General features: G+C 36.1%; 1 protein-coding gene across 2 annotated transcripts in view; it reads left to right on the forward strand.

Moving 5' to 3' along the window:
• The window catches only part of CDH12 (cadherin 12), a 998,766-nt gene that overhangs the window by 328,931 nt on the left and 656,258 nt on the right, over positions 1-13,577 (forward strand). For both annotated transcript variants that reach the window (XM_082725875.1, XM_082725876.1), the window contains exon 2: positions 8,835-8,918. The gene's annotated coding sequence lies outside the window, so the exon portion shown is untranslated. The remainder of the gene's footprint in view (positions 1-8,834; positions 8,919-13,577) is intronic.

The raw sequence follows: 13,577 nt of genomic DNA on the forward strand, positions 1-13,577 counted from the left end.
TTTTGTTCTTTCTCCAGCTCCTTAGGTGTAGGGTTAGATTGTGTACTTGAGACCTTTCTTATTTCTTGAGAAAGGCTTCTATCACTATATTCTTTCCTTTCAGGTCAGCCTTTGCTGTGTCCTACAGATTTTGAACAATTGTGTTTTCATTTTCATTTTTCTATGAATTTTTTTCAATTCTTCTTTAATTTCCTGGTTGATCCTTTCATTCTTTCATCAGATGTTCTTTAGCCTCCATGCCTTTTTTTTTTTTTTAAGATTTTATTTATTTATTTGACAGAGAGAAATAACAAGTAGACGGAGAGTCAGGCAGAGAGAGAGAGAGGGAAGCAGGCTCCCTGCTGAGCAGAGAGCCCCATATGGGACTTGATCCCAGGACCCTGAGATCATGACCTGAGCTGAAGGCAGCTGCTTAACCCACTGAGCCACCCAGGTGCCCCTAGCCTCCATGCTTTTGAGTTCTTTACAACTTTCCTCTTGTGATTGAGTTTTAGCTTCAGAACATTGTGGTCTAAAAATATGCAGGGCATGATCCCAGTCTTTTGGTACCAGTTGAGACCTGATTTGTGACCCAGGATGTGATCTATTTTGGAGAATGCTCCGTGTGCACTGGAGAAGAGTGAATATTCTGTTGCTTTGGGATGGAATGTTTTGAATATATCTGTGATGTCCCTCTGGTCCAGTGTATCATTTAAAGTCTTTATTTTCTTGTTAATCTTTTGCTTGAATGGTCTGTCCATTTCAGTGAAAGGGGTGTAAAAGTCCCTTAATATTACTGTTTTATTGTCGCTGTGTTTCTTTTATTTTGTTATTAATTGGTTTATATAGTTGGCTGCTCCCATGTTAGGGACATAGATATTTAAAATTGTTAGATCTTCTTGGTGGACAGACCCTTTAAGTATGATATAGTGTCCTTCCTCATCTCTTATTCGATGAGGGTTATAGATTATAGTCTTTGGCATAAAATCTAATAAGTCTGATGTAAGAATTGCCACCTGAGCTTTCTTTTGATGTCCATTAGCATGGTAAATTTTTTCTATCCCCTCCCTCACTTTAAATCTGGAGGTGTCTTTGGGTCTAAAATGGATTTCTTATAGACAGAAATCAATAGTGTTTTTATTTTGTTTTGTTTTGTTTTTCCCATTCTGATACCCTGTGTCTTTTGATTGGGGCATTTAGCTCATTTACATTCAGGGTAAGTATTGAAAAAATATGAATTTTTATAGTATAGTATACCATACTATAGTATAGTATATATATATTATTGTCTGTAAGGTGACTGTTACTGTATATTGTCTCTGTTCCTTTCTGGTCTACTACTTTTAGGCTCTCTGTTTGCTTAGAGGACCCCTTTCAATATTTCCTGTTGGATTGGTTTGGTGTTTGCAAATTCTTTTAATTTTTGTTTTTCCTGGAAGATTTTTTTTTATCTCTCCTTCTATTTTCAATGATAGCCTCACTGGATATAGTATTCTTGGCTGCATATTTTTCTCATTTAGTGCTCTGAATTTACCATACCTGTTCTTTCTGGCCTGCTGGGTCTCTGTGGATAAGTCTGCTGCCACTCTAATATTTCTACCATTGTATGTTACAGACTTCTTGTCCTGAGCTGCTTTCAGGATTTTCTCTTTGTCACTGAGACTTGTAAGGTTTACTATCAGATGATGCCATGTGGACCTATTTTTATTGACTTCAAGGGGGGTTCTTTTTGGCTTCTGGATTTTGATGCTTGTTCCCTTTGCCATATTAGGGAAATTCTGTACTATAGTTCACTGCAATATACCTTCTCCTCCTTTCCTCTTTGTTCTTCTTCTGGAATCCCAATTACTCTAATATCGTTTTGTCTTATGGTACCACTTATCTCTCTCATTTTCCCCTCGTGGTCCAGTAGTTGTTTGTCTCTCTTTTGCTCAGCTTCTTTATTCTCTGTCATTTGGTCATCTTTATCACTAATTCTCTCTTGTGCCTAATTTTCCTAGGAGTAAAATCCTCCGATTTTTATTGTACCTATTAATAGCTTTTTGTTTACAAATTGGTTAGATTTTAGTTCTTTTATTTCTCCAGAAAGGGATTATATTTCTCCAGAAAGGGATTTTCTAATATTTTCCATACATTTTTTGAGCCCAAACTAGGACCTTGATAATCATCATTCTGAACTCTAGTTCTGAAATATTACCAATGTCCATATTGATTAGGTCCCTAGCAATTGGTGCTGCCTCTTGTTCTTTTTTTGGTGGTGAGTTTTTCCACCTTGTCATTTTATCCAGATAAGAATATATGAATGAGAGAATATAATATTAAAGGATGGGAAAGACCTTATAAACATATATGCTAAGCAAATCAGAAAAGACCCAAAGCCAGGAGAAGAAGAAAGGGGTATATATATATATATATATAGAGAGAGAGAGAGAGAGAGAGAGAGAAAGAAAGAGAGAGAGAGAAGGGAGCCAACCACTTGATTTTGGGTGTATTCTGTTTTCTTAGAAGGAAGTACCTCACAAATTTTTAAGGAATAAAAAACTTTTATATATTATATATATACAAAAATAAAGGTAAACTGGACAAAGGGGTGGAATATGATTGTAAAGATGAAAATTAGAAAAAGAGCTAAAAAAAAGGAATTGATTAGTTGGTTAGAAAAAGAAAAAAAGAAAAGAGGAGAGATCAGGTTGGTACTAGAACAAAACCATGTGCTAGATTTAGAGTATATTTTGATCTATTAGAAGAAATTGCATCCCAAAATCTTAAAGAAAAAAATAAAAAATCCTATATGTACACCTAAAATAAGTTTAAATATTACAAAGTGCTAAAATATGACTATAACAATGAAAATTTAAAAAGATTTAAAAAAAGGTATTGTTAAGTTAAAATAGTTACAAAAAACATTAAAAGTTGAAAGAGGAAGCGTAAAAAAAAATAGAATAAGAAAAAAGTAAATTAAAAAAATTTAACTTTGCAAAACTAAAGGATCATGGTGGGGGGGAGCTATTCGTTCCTTTCCCTTAGCTCTTGTGTTCCACAGCTCTCATTGAATAGTGAACTTGGTCTTGGCTGGATGTTCTTGCTGATCTTCTGGGGGGAAGGGCTTGTTGCAGTGAGTCTCAAATGTCTTTGCCTGAGACAGAATTGTACCGCCCTGGCCAGGTGCCAGGCTAAGTGATCTTCTGGGGTTCACTCTAGGTAGCTTTTGTTCTTAGAACGCATTCTGTAGAGCTCTGGAGTATGGGAATGAAAATGGAAGCCTCCCAATCTCTGGCCCTGAGAAGCCAAGAGCTTGGGCCCCACTCCTCAGTTCCCCCTCAGAGAGAAGCATTCAATCCCTCCTGTCTCCCTGGTCTCCAGCTACACTCTGTGCTCACCTGGCCTGTGACCAAGCATTTATATCTCTGGCACACAGCCCTGTTTGGAGTCTCCAAACCCAACAGATTCCTGCCGCTCCCTCCTGCGCTGCTCCTCCTGGAGGAGGAAGGAGGGGTTCTCTCCAGATTTGCCACATGTAGGGTCCCTGCTCAAAGAGCACTGGCCCAACTGTGCCTTGGCTCATGCTTTAAGGTAACTCCAATATGAGAGCTCATTTCTTGGTTCCATCTCTGTAGCCGGCTTCCCTGCTCTGATACCAGGCAGTTCTGCCACACTCATACACGCCCTGTGTTTCTGTAACCCCATGGGTCCTGAGACCTCCCTAAGAGGGCTCCACCCCTGTTTAGCCTTTGAAGCAATATCCTTCTGTGGAGCAGACCTCTAAATGTTCTGGTTTTATGCTCTGCTGCTCCACTGCTTCCTGGGAGCTGGAACCTTCCCCCTATGGTCTATCTTCCTGTTGCTTCAGATTCAGCTTTTCTTCTCTTCTATCTCCTGTTGAGTTTGTAAGTGTTTGGAATGGTTTGATAACTATCTAGCTGAACTCCTGGGACTTAATGATACTTCAGTCTCCTATCCCCCCCACCCCCATCTTGCTTCCCCTCTTAAGTGAAGGATCTTGAGAGGGGGGGTTATCCTGGACTACTTAGGTGGGCCCAAAATGCAATCACATACAGATCTTCCTGGGTAACATTTGAATAAAATTATTAGAATTTGAAAATATCTTAAGTCAAAAATGCATTTAATACCCTAACCTTCAAAACATCATAGCTTAGCCTAGCCTACCTTAAACACACTCAGAACATTTCCATTAGCCTATAGCTGGGCAACACTAAGCCTATTTGATAATAATGTGTTGAATATCTCATGTAAATACTGAATATTGTACTGAAAGTGAAAAACAGAATGTCTGTGTGGGTCCAGAATGGTCTCTATTGTGTCACTTGTAGACCCTCATGACTGGATGGCTGACTGCTGCACTCAGGACCTTGCCCAACATCATGAGATGATCCTATGCATCTCATGAGTCTAAGAGAAGGTCAAAATTCAGAATTCACAATATGATTTCCACTGAATGTGTATCATGTTCACACCATCATAATATCAAAAAGTCCTAAGTTGAATTCTCCTAAGTCAGAGACCATCTATAGATGACTTCAGCTGTGGGGAGCTTTGACACACCCTGAGGGGAAGCAATGTGAAAGAGGAAAGAAAGATTCAAAGCTGTCAGCCTTGAAGATTGGGATGGTGGTCACCAGGCACAGAGTGTGGTCACAAGGCACAAGTCACTAGAAATTAGAAAAGACAAGGACAGGATTCTTCTTTAGGCCCTCTGATGGGAGGAGAGCCCTGCGCTTCTTGGTTTAAGACTTCTGATGTCTACCACTGTGACAGAATAAATTTTTGTTGCTTTAAACTACTTCTTATGTGGCCATTTCTTATCACATCCACAAGAAATTGATACAGATTTTTGTATTTTTTAACCAACATTTCTAATCTAATTTAAAGGTTTGGGACAGCTTGGAATTTCTTTGGAATTTCTTGATGACTTTCACATTTTTTAATCTAAAGGATTTTGCTTGACAGGGAAAAACCTCTGTTAGTTACCAGATCTCTTAGTTTTCTCAGGCTGTCATAACAAATTACTATAGCCTGATTGGCCTAAAAAGCAAACATTTATTTCTCACAGTTCTGCAGATGGGGAGCTCCAAGATCAAGATGCTGGATGATGCAGTTCTTGGATTCTTAGGGCCCTCTTTCTGGTTTGCTGATAGCCTTTATTTATTTATTTATTTATTTATTTTTAACTGTGTCCTCACACAGCAGAGAGCAAAGAGAAGAAAGCTCTCTCCTATCTCTTGTAAGGGCACTAATTCTGTTCCTTCCAAAAGCCTCACCTCCAAATACCATCACATTGGGGATTAAGGTTATAACATAAAAATTTGTAGAACACGAACATATGGTTTATAACTTTATAAAAACAGAAGCATTAGAATAGTTGATGATTTTACTTCCAAAAAATAACAGTTAACCCATAAGGATTATCAGTCAAGACTCTTGTTATATTTTTCCAGTCAATTTTTGTAATAAAATAATAATAAACCCTTATAAGTATTATGATTAAAATTTAGTTATAATGGTTAATATGTAGATACAAATTCTAACTACATTATAAATTCATTAAAAATAAAAATTTTCAGGACACATGGGTGGCTCAGATAGTTGAGTAACTGCCTTCAGCTCAGGTCAGGATCCTAGAGTCCTGGGATTGAGTGCTGCATCAGGCTCCCTGCTCAGCAGTTCATCTGCTTCCCTCTGACCCTCCCCCTCTCATGCTCACTCTCTCTCTCTCTCTAATAAATAAATAAAATCTTTAAAATAAATAAATACATAATAAATAAATAAATAGGAATCTAAGATAGGTAAAATTAATATAACTCAGATGCTTTAAAAATCTAATCATGGGACACCTGGGTGGCTCACTTGTTAAGCATCTGCCTTAGACTTAGTTCATGATTCCAGGGTCTCGGGATCAAGCCCCACCTCCAGCTCCCTGCTCAGTGGGGAGCCTGCTACTCCCTCTTCATCTGACCCTGCTTGTGTTTCCTCTCTATCTCTTTCTCTTTCAAACAAATAAAATATTTTAAAAACATCTAATCATACAGGGCACCTGGGTGGCTCAGTTGGTTGTACATCTTACTCTTGATCTCTTGATCTTGTCTTGATCTCAGGGTCTTGAGTGCGAGCTGCATGTTGAGCTCCATGTTGGGTGTGGAGCCTATTTAAAAACAAACAAATTAAAAAAAAAACAGCTTCTTGGGAGCATGTGGCTAACTCAGTTGGAAGAACATGCTAACTCAGTTGGAAGAACTCTTGATCTTGGTCTTAGGAGTTCGAGCCCCATGTTGGGTGTAGAGATTATTTAAATATATACATATATTTAAATAATCTATATATATTATATATATATATATATTTAAAGATTTTTATTTATTCATTTGATAGATAGAGATCACAAGCAGGCAGAGAGGCAGGCAGAGAGAGAGAGAAGGAAGCAGGCTCCCCGCTGAACAGAGAGTCCGATGTGGGGCTCGATCCTAGGACCCTGGGATCATGACCTAAGTCGAAGGCAGAGGCTTTAATCCACTGAGCCACCCAGGTGCCCCATAAATATATATTTTTTTAAATGTATAAAATATGGCCATAGCAATAGGATGTACCAGCAGAAGAAAATATATTGGTTCTTATTAAATAACATATTTCCACATGCTCTTTTTATTATTTTTAGTGTATGACACTTGACTAAAAAACCAGGCAGCTATGGTTGTGTGCCCATGGTGTTAAAAGCTATTTTTTTTTAAAGTATGATAAACTTCAGTAAGTATAAGTGACAATAGGGGCTGCCTTGGTGGCTCAGATGGTTCAGCCTCTGCCTTCGGCTCGGGTCATTGTCTCAGGGTCCTGGGATCTGGTCCTGCATCAGGCTCTCTGCTCAGCAGGGAGCCTACTTCCCCCTCTCTCTCTGCCTGCCTCTCTGCCTACTTGTGATCTCTCTCTCTGTGGGTCAAATAAATAAATAAAATCTTTTTTAAAAAATGAAAGAAAAAAGAATAAGTGACAATAAATATCCATGGACTATCTTAAAAATTCTTCAGAGCACCTGGGTGGCTCAGTAGGTTAAGCATCTATCTTCAGCTCAGGTCATGATCCTGGAGTCCTGGGATCAAGTCTTACATCAGACTTCCTGCTCAAGGGGGAGTTTGCTTCTCTTTGTTTGTGCTCTCTCTCTCTCTCTCTCACTTTCTCTCTCTCTCAAATAAATAAGTAAAATCTTAAAAAGACAAAAAAAAAAAAAAACGATCCTTCAGAATCAAATACGAGATATGTATTTTCTAACTTGTGTGGGCATCTTTTTTCAAGTCACCCTTGACTTATTACCCAGATAGGAAAATTTCAAACAGAAATGTACGATGCATTTTCAACACTATACTCTGTTAAAACTAAGACAGTGTTGAATTGAAAAATATTATATCATTAGGGTCAGAGATGTCAGTATAAAATAGTGTTTTCCTTAAGAAAAACTTCTTTGAATATATGTGTATGTATGCCAATATAAATATGCATATTTACCAGTTGAGCCCACAGAGAAAACTTAACAACAATGGCACTCCCATAGGAACAAGCTCAATGAGTGTTCACATACTGTTTTCTAAGGCATTCACAGTACAAGGAACCAGGATCCTTGGAGATGTTGCTGAGTCTAGAGCTGAGGCAAACGATATATAAGATTAGCATGAATTTGCTCTGAGTACTACAGTATAAGGAACTGTTCAATCAACAGATTTATCTGGTATATCAAAAGGTCAAAAACCAAGTGAAAGAGTTCACAGAGGCCCAAGCAGGAATAATTTGAGCCCCAAAATAAATGGTGTAGTATTGTATTATAACACAAAGTACAAAATCAATATCCATGAATTCATACTGATGTAAACAAATTTCTGAATGAATTAATGAATGATTGAATACACAAACAAGCAAACAAGCTAGGAGAATAGAAAAATCTTTCTTGCAACAGAATTTCAAATAATTCTCCAGGTATTTCCCCCCTCATGGAGGTGGAACTTAATTTCTTAGCCCTGAGTGTGGACGGTGTTTGTTGACTTCCTTCCACAGGTACCCTATGGAAAGGAAGAACAGAAGTCAAGCTGATCTCATACATCCTCAATGTGAAGTTATGAGAAGGACACTATCTATATGGTCTTCCTCCAAAAACCAATCTAATAAGAATAATGAGACTCTCCATCCATCTCCCTTGTCTAGTCATGAGGAACAAAATCAGGCAGATTCCAATTGAGAGACATTCTGTACATGTCTGATCATTACTCTTCAAAATGTTTAAGGTCATCAAAAACAAGGAAAATCTGAGAAACTATCACCTTCCAGAGCAGGCTGAGGAGACATAAAGGCTAAAATCAATATGATATCCAGAACAGAAAAAATACATTGGGAGAAAAACTCATGAAATCAGAATAATGTATCAATGTTAGTTCACTTGAGTCCATATATCACAATGTATCAGAAGTTATGACAGTTAAATCACTGTAATGTAAAATGCTAACAACAGAAGAAACTGGATGTGGGGTTTATAAGAACTCTGAACAATCTTTGCAGCTTTTAAGTAAATGTGAAATATTCTTTTTTTTTTAAGATTTTATTTATTTATTTGACAGAGAGAGGAGATACAGCCAGAGAGGGAACACAAGAGGGGGAGTGGGAGAGGTAGAAGCAGACTCCCTACTGAGCAGGGAGCCTGATGTGGGACTCGATCCCAAGACCCTGGGATCTTGACCCAAGCCGAAGGCAGATGCTTAACAACTGAGCCACCTGGGCATCCCTAAATGTGAAATCTTCTAAAATAAATATATATTATAATTTTTTGGACATTACAACTTTATGTATGTTTGTTTTTCCAGCTCTCTTTGACTCTGTTTGGGAATACAGTCCATTTGGAACTCACTAGCATGTTGGAGTTTTAAAGGATGCCAGCCTTTTCAAAGGTAGGTGACACTTAACGATCATTAACACATATGCTTCTACCTCTTAATAAATAATTCAAAATTCAAATTCTTTTAAAAACTTCTTTACTTTAAAAATATTTTATGAGAAATCAAAGTATTCAAATGTTCATATACTTACCGGCAGTTGGCGTATACATGACATGGCCATAAAACTTAAGTAATCATTTCTTTTAGTAAGAATTCTATATGTTTAAGCTTCTTCACTGAATTTTTCTCACACTGTTTCCATTTACATGCAGATTTGAGAAAATCTAGTGACTATGTGCCTCTTTAGAACAGAGATTGATTTTTTCCTTCTGTATTTTTATGACACATTGCCAACTCCCTCATAATTAGTGGGTATTACAATTGGGGATATCTCATGTCGAAGGCAAACTTAAGCTGATGCTCTGACACAGAAAACAAAGAGACACTGTCTCAAATTTTTTTTGTCTTTGTTGATAGTAATTCGGCAGGGTCTAGCTCAGTTGTTTCTTGGGCAGGCAGTTGTAGGCTGCTTTTCCTTTGCTGATGACAGGAATCTGAACTCTGAGATTTAGACACTTAGAGTCAACCTTCTGGAGACAATAATTAAAACACTGCCTTGACACTCTGCTTGGTAATTGTAGCATCTATCCTTAGGATCTCATCAAAATAAGCTTCAGAGTCTCAATTCTCAATCAGTGATCAGTTAAGATTAACCATTGATATCATAGCTCAGAAAGAAAAGGTTAAAGAGATAAGGCAAACATAATTAAACTAAAGTGTTTTATGGATCTTGCTGTGATATTTATTCAACTCTGAATTATTATTCAAATGAGAAACTAAACTGTTTCTTTTTGTTTTTAGCTTTCTTTGATGAGATAGATTTATCCAAAAAGTGTTATACTTTAATCTAGTTTTAGAAATTATCAGTTAATTTCAAGTATCAGATTTGAGTAATACAAATTTTAGATATAATTTTTCAATATTAAAAGCTTGAAATTAACCATTTGATATCAAATACTAATTCCTTTTGTAATCTATCTTATCTTTTAATTTGTTATCAATATGCAGGATTTCCATGGGGAAAAATGTTACCTTGTAAGATCTTACCTCATAAGATCTTCACATTTTTATAGAAAATTTAGATATTTTAAAATTTCTATTCTTGGATAATTTTGGAATAGGGATTTCTTTCCAGATCTTATACTCAGATTGATAAGTAAGAAAGCTTCATACTTCAGAATTAATTCCTGTAATCAGCAACTTGTCCTTTTTACAAAACTATAATTTCAGCAACCTAAATATTATCTATGATACAAGTATGAGTAATAAAAAATCATACCACATGATACTAATTATTAATATAGAATTTTACATCTTTTCCTTTAAAGCTCAATGAAGCATTAAAATATCCAAAGATCAAAAAAAAAAAAAAAAAAAGAAGAAGAAGTACACTCTTCTCAAGTGTCCTTTGGTTCTCTCTGTGCTATATCCAAATTTCAAAAGAATATATAAGAATTTAAGCATCATTTTACATAGGAATAATTTAAACATAGTAACTTGAGAAAGGATAAACTCAAAGTAGTAAGAATGTTCACTTCTTTCAAATGAATGTAGAAGACATTTATAGAGAATGGCTTAAAATTTCTCTCCTTTTAATATAAGGGTTTTCATAAACTTCAAGTAAGAAAATAGACCTGAAAATAATCTCAATGGAATGAAATCCAAGAAAGAGGATGAAGTGATAGCCAAGAACACTGACGGTATAGGTTTCAAGGCAAACAAACTTAGTGTTAAATTATTTGTCTTTCATTAATTCGATTTTGAATAGAGTAATGTTCTGGGGCTTCTTCAATATATTCTTTTTCAAACAATCAAAGAAAGAGCAATCAATTTGCCCCCCCCAAATTTCACAAAATTTAGTGTTTGTCCTGTTATTTGTCACTTACGTTCATGATTGCCTAGCAAGTAATTAGAGTAACTTATTATAAATCATCTGAAAATGAAAAACAAGATGAAAGAAATCATTCTTTTTTCGTACAGTCAGACAGCACCCTTTGATTATTTATAGACTACTTCTATGTTCCAATATGAAAAATGCTATGGTTGCAGAGAAGTTGGGGTAGGATTTCTTGCAGAGAAGTTGGTGGAAAGGGGAGGGAAATCACAGACTTTAAAGGTAAGTGACTACAAATCTATAAAGAGAAGGGAATACATGTATATAAGACATTAAGATATGTAATAATTCATGTGTGGTGAATTTTCAGTCTTTGGACAGTTAGGAAATGCAGTGAATATCAAGTATGAGGACAGTTGGTAGATAAATCTAGAAGAGTGGGTTCAGGAGATGAGGACAGTTGGTAGATAAATCTAGAAGAGTGAGTTCAGGAGATGAAGAACCTTGAATGAAATTTAAAAACATATCTGTGCTGTGGGATTTATGTTTTAGAACATATGGAGCTATGTTTATTTTTGCTATTTATTTTTGAATATGAAGAAATAACCTGGACAGGATATGTATATGTGCATGTGTGCATATGTGTACGTGTTTAAGAAAATAATTGGTGGCAATATATTGGGGGATTATAGATATGTATATTATACATATACAAATATATGTATATTTACCCAGTCTTCAGGAAGTGCCAATCTATCTTATTTGTGTCTAGATCTTATAATTTCCTAGACAATTATTTGTATGTAATCACTATTCAAAATGCATTTGTTTATTTAGAGATATATTTAGTTTAGGGTTTTTAACTAAATCACATCCTTCAGAATTCTTTTAATACTTCATGAGGCCAAGGAAGCAAAGTGTGGTCCTAAAAGGAAAGTTTTGAAAATGAATACAGAGACGACACAGGTGTAAACAATGATAAGGTCTGTCTTAAAGGAAAAAAATAAAAGTCTTTAGGGTATTAGTATGAATATCAGGTCCTGACACCCAGGGAACCATGCCTCTCAGAGTGATGAGGTGAAAAGGAAACTGATGGAAACACAGAGGCAGCAACAGAGCTGCTCAGCCGGGAGTGGATTTGAGCATTTCTGGTTTCAGTGCTCACAACCTCCTGCTGAGTTGACAATAGGGTTCAAAAAATGAATTGCAGAGCCATCTGTTTAAAAAAAGAAGTGGAGTTTGTAAGGCATTACTAGAAATCATTTTGTAAATTTTGTTAGTGAGGTTTTCCCCTGGTAGTTTATTGTTGGCGCTGCAATTAGCACATTTGAAAAAAAAATAAATAATAAATGCTGGGATATTTCTAAGTTTAGGTAACTGTCAAAGACTAGTCATTTGAGACATGCCTGTTAGGATTTCACAGTGGACTTGTCATTGGGAATTATGAGCCATCAACTGCACAAAATAATAAGCAGAGAAAAGAAAGGAAAATACAGAGGGAGTTGACTACATCTTCTTAGACTCTCTTAGACTTCTTATTCAGAAGAAAGAATTGTTCCAATTACTCATGATCACTGCAAGTGTTCAAGATTATTAAAACAGGTTTATTCTAAGTGATAACAGTAGAAGAAAAACAAAATCTGAAAGAGGTGCTTCGATCGTCCATGAAGTTTCCTTTAGGTAATGTGTTTTTTATTATTTCTTTGTCAATATTTCGTTCAAAGGACCATAGGCCACAAGATGCTCTTGCACACAGGAGATTGAAAGGTCACTTAACATGTGTCTTTATTGCATGGCACATATCTTAGTTAATTTTAAAGGCCACCTTCCTTCTGTGACCCTAAAGATGGTGTTTTTTAAATAAAGAAGAAAGGTATAAATTAATTTTTTCCCCCTAGCCTTAAAGTAATCTTGCTTATATGTCATGCTGCTTTCATCTTATGTAACGGGTCATAATCCAGGTCATTGTGCGATCATTCAGGTCAGTTTAGCATTTCTTTAGGACAAAAGTAAGTAAAACTGGATGCGGTCTTTGTTCTAAAAAAAAAAAAAAAAAAAAAAAAGAAAAAATCCTGCAGGAGAGAGGAAGAGAATGCTTGGTTCTGGTCTATGGGACAACAATCCATAATTTACTTTGCAGATGTCTGTGTAATTTAAGCAGCAGGCAGAACAACCACACAGTTGTAGCTGCTCTGGGGAAAGGATACCAAGAGGCTCATAAATCATGGTAAGGATTAAAAGCAATGAGCATTTGTCTTCGTAACCTCACAAAGGCAATATTGGAAAGCCAAGGATTAGAACATACAGAGCGTAGAATCTTTGTGCAGGGATAAAAGGTGTCAGAGTTTTGAAGGCTTCTCTCAATTACCACTGCCCTGTCATTTGCAAGTCAGCAGAACATAATTTTAAAGTCGATTTTAAAAAGCCTCCTTCCACGTCAAAATAAGTGGTAAGATCTATTTCGAGGGTGTATGAAAAGTGGAGTCGAATTATATAGAAATGCTAATCATTTTCTTAGATTGAAACGTTGCTTCTTGGACAGCAGATGGGAAGTAACCTTAAAATATCTAATCTGAGAAAACTTCATTATTTAGCTAACCATTTTTAAATAGCAGAATGTCGTGAGAAAATTCTAACTTCACAATAGTCAAATGAAGGAAATACAGACAGCTGGGTCTCTCCTATAACAGTTAGTAAACAAATGGCCTGTTACTAATTGTTTATATTTGAGAAATTATTCTAATCAAAGGTCTTCGGAGGTAGATGAGTGAATCGTA

Source organism: Mustela nivalis (genome assembly GCF_964662115.1).
Source record: "Mustela nivalis genome assembly, chromosome: 3".
Classification (NCBI taxonomy): Eukaryota; Metazoa; Chordata; class Mammalia; order Carnivora; family Mustelidae; genus Mustela; species Mustela nivalis.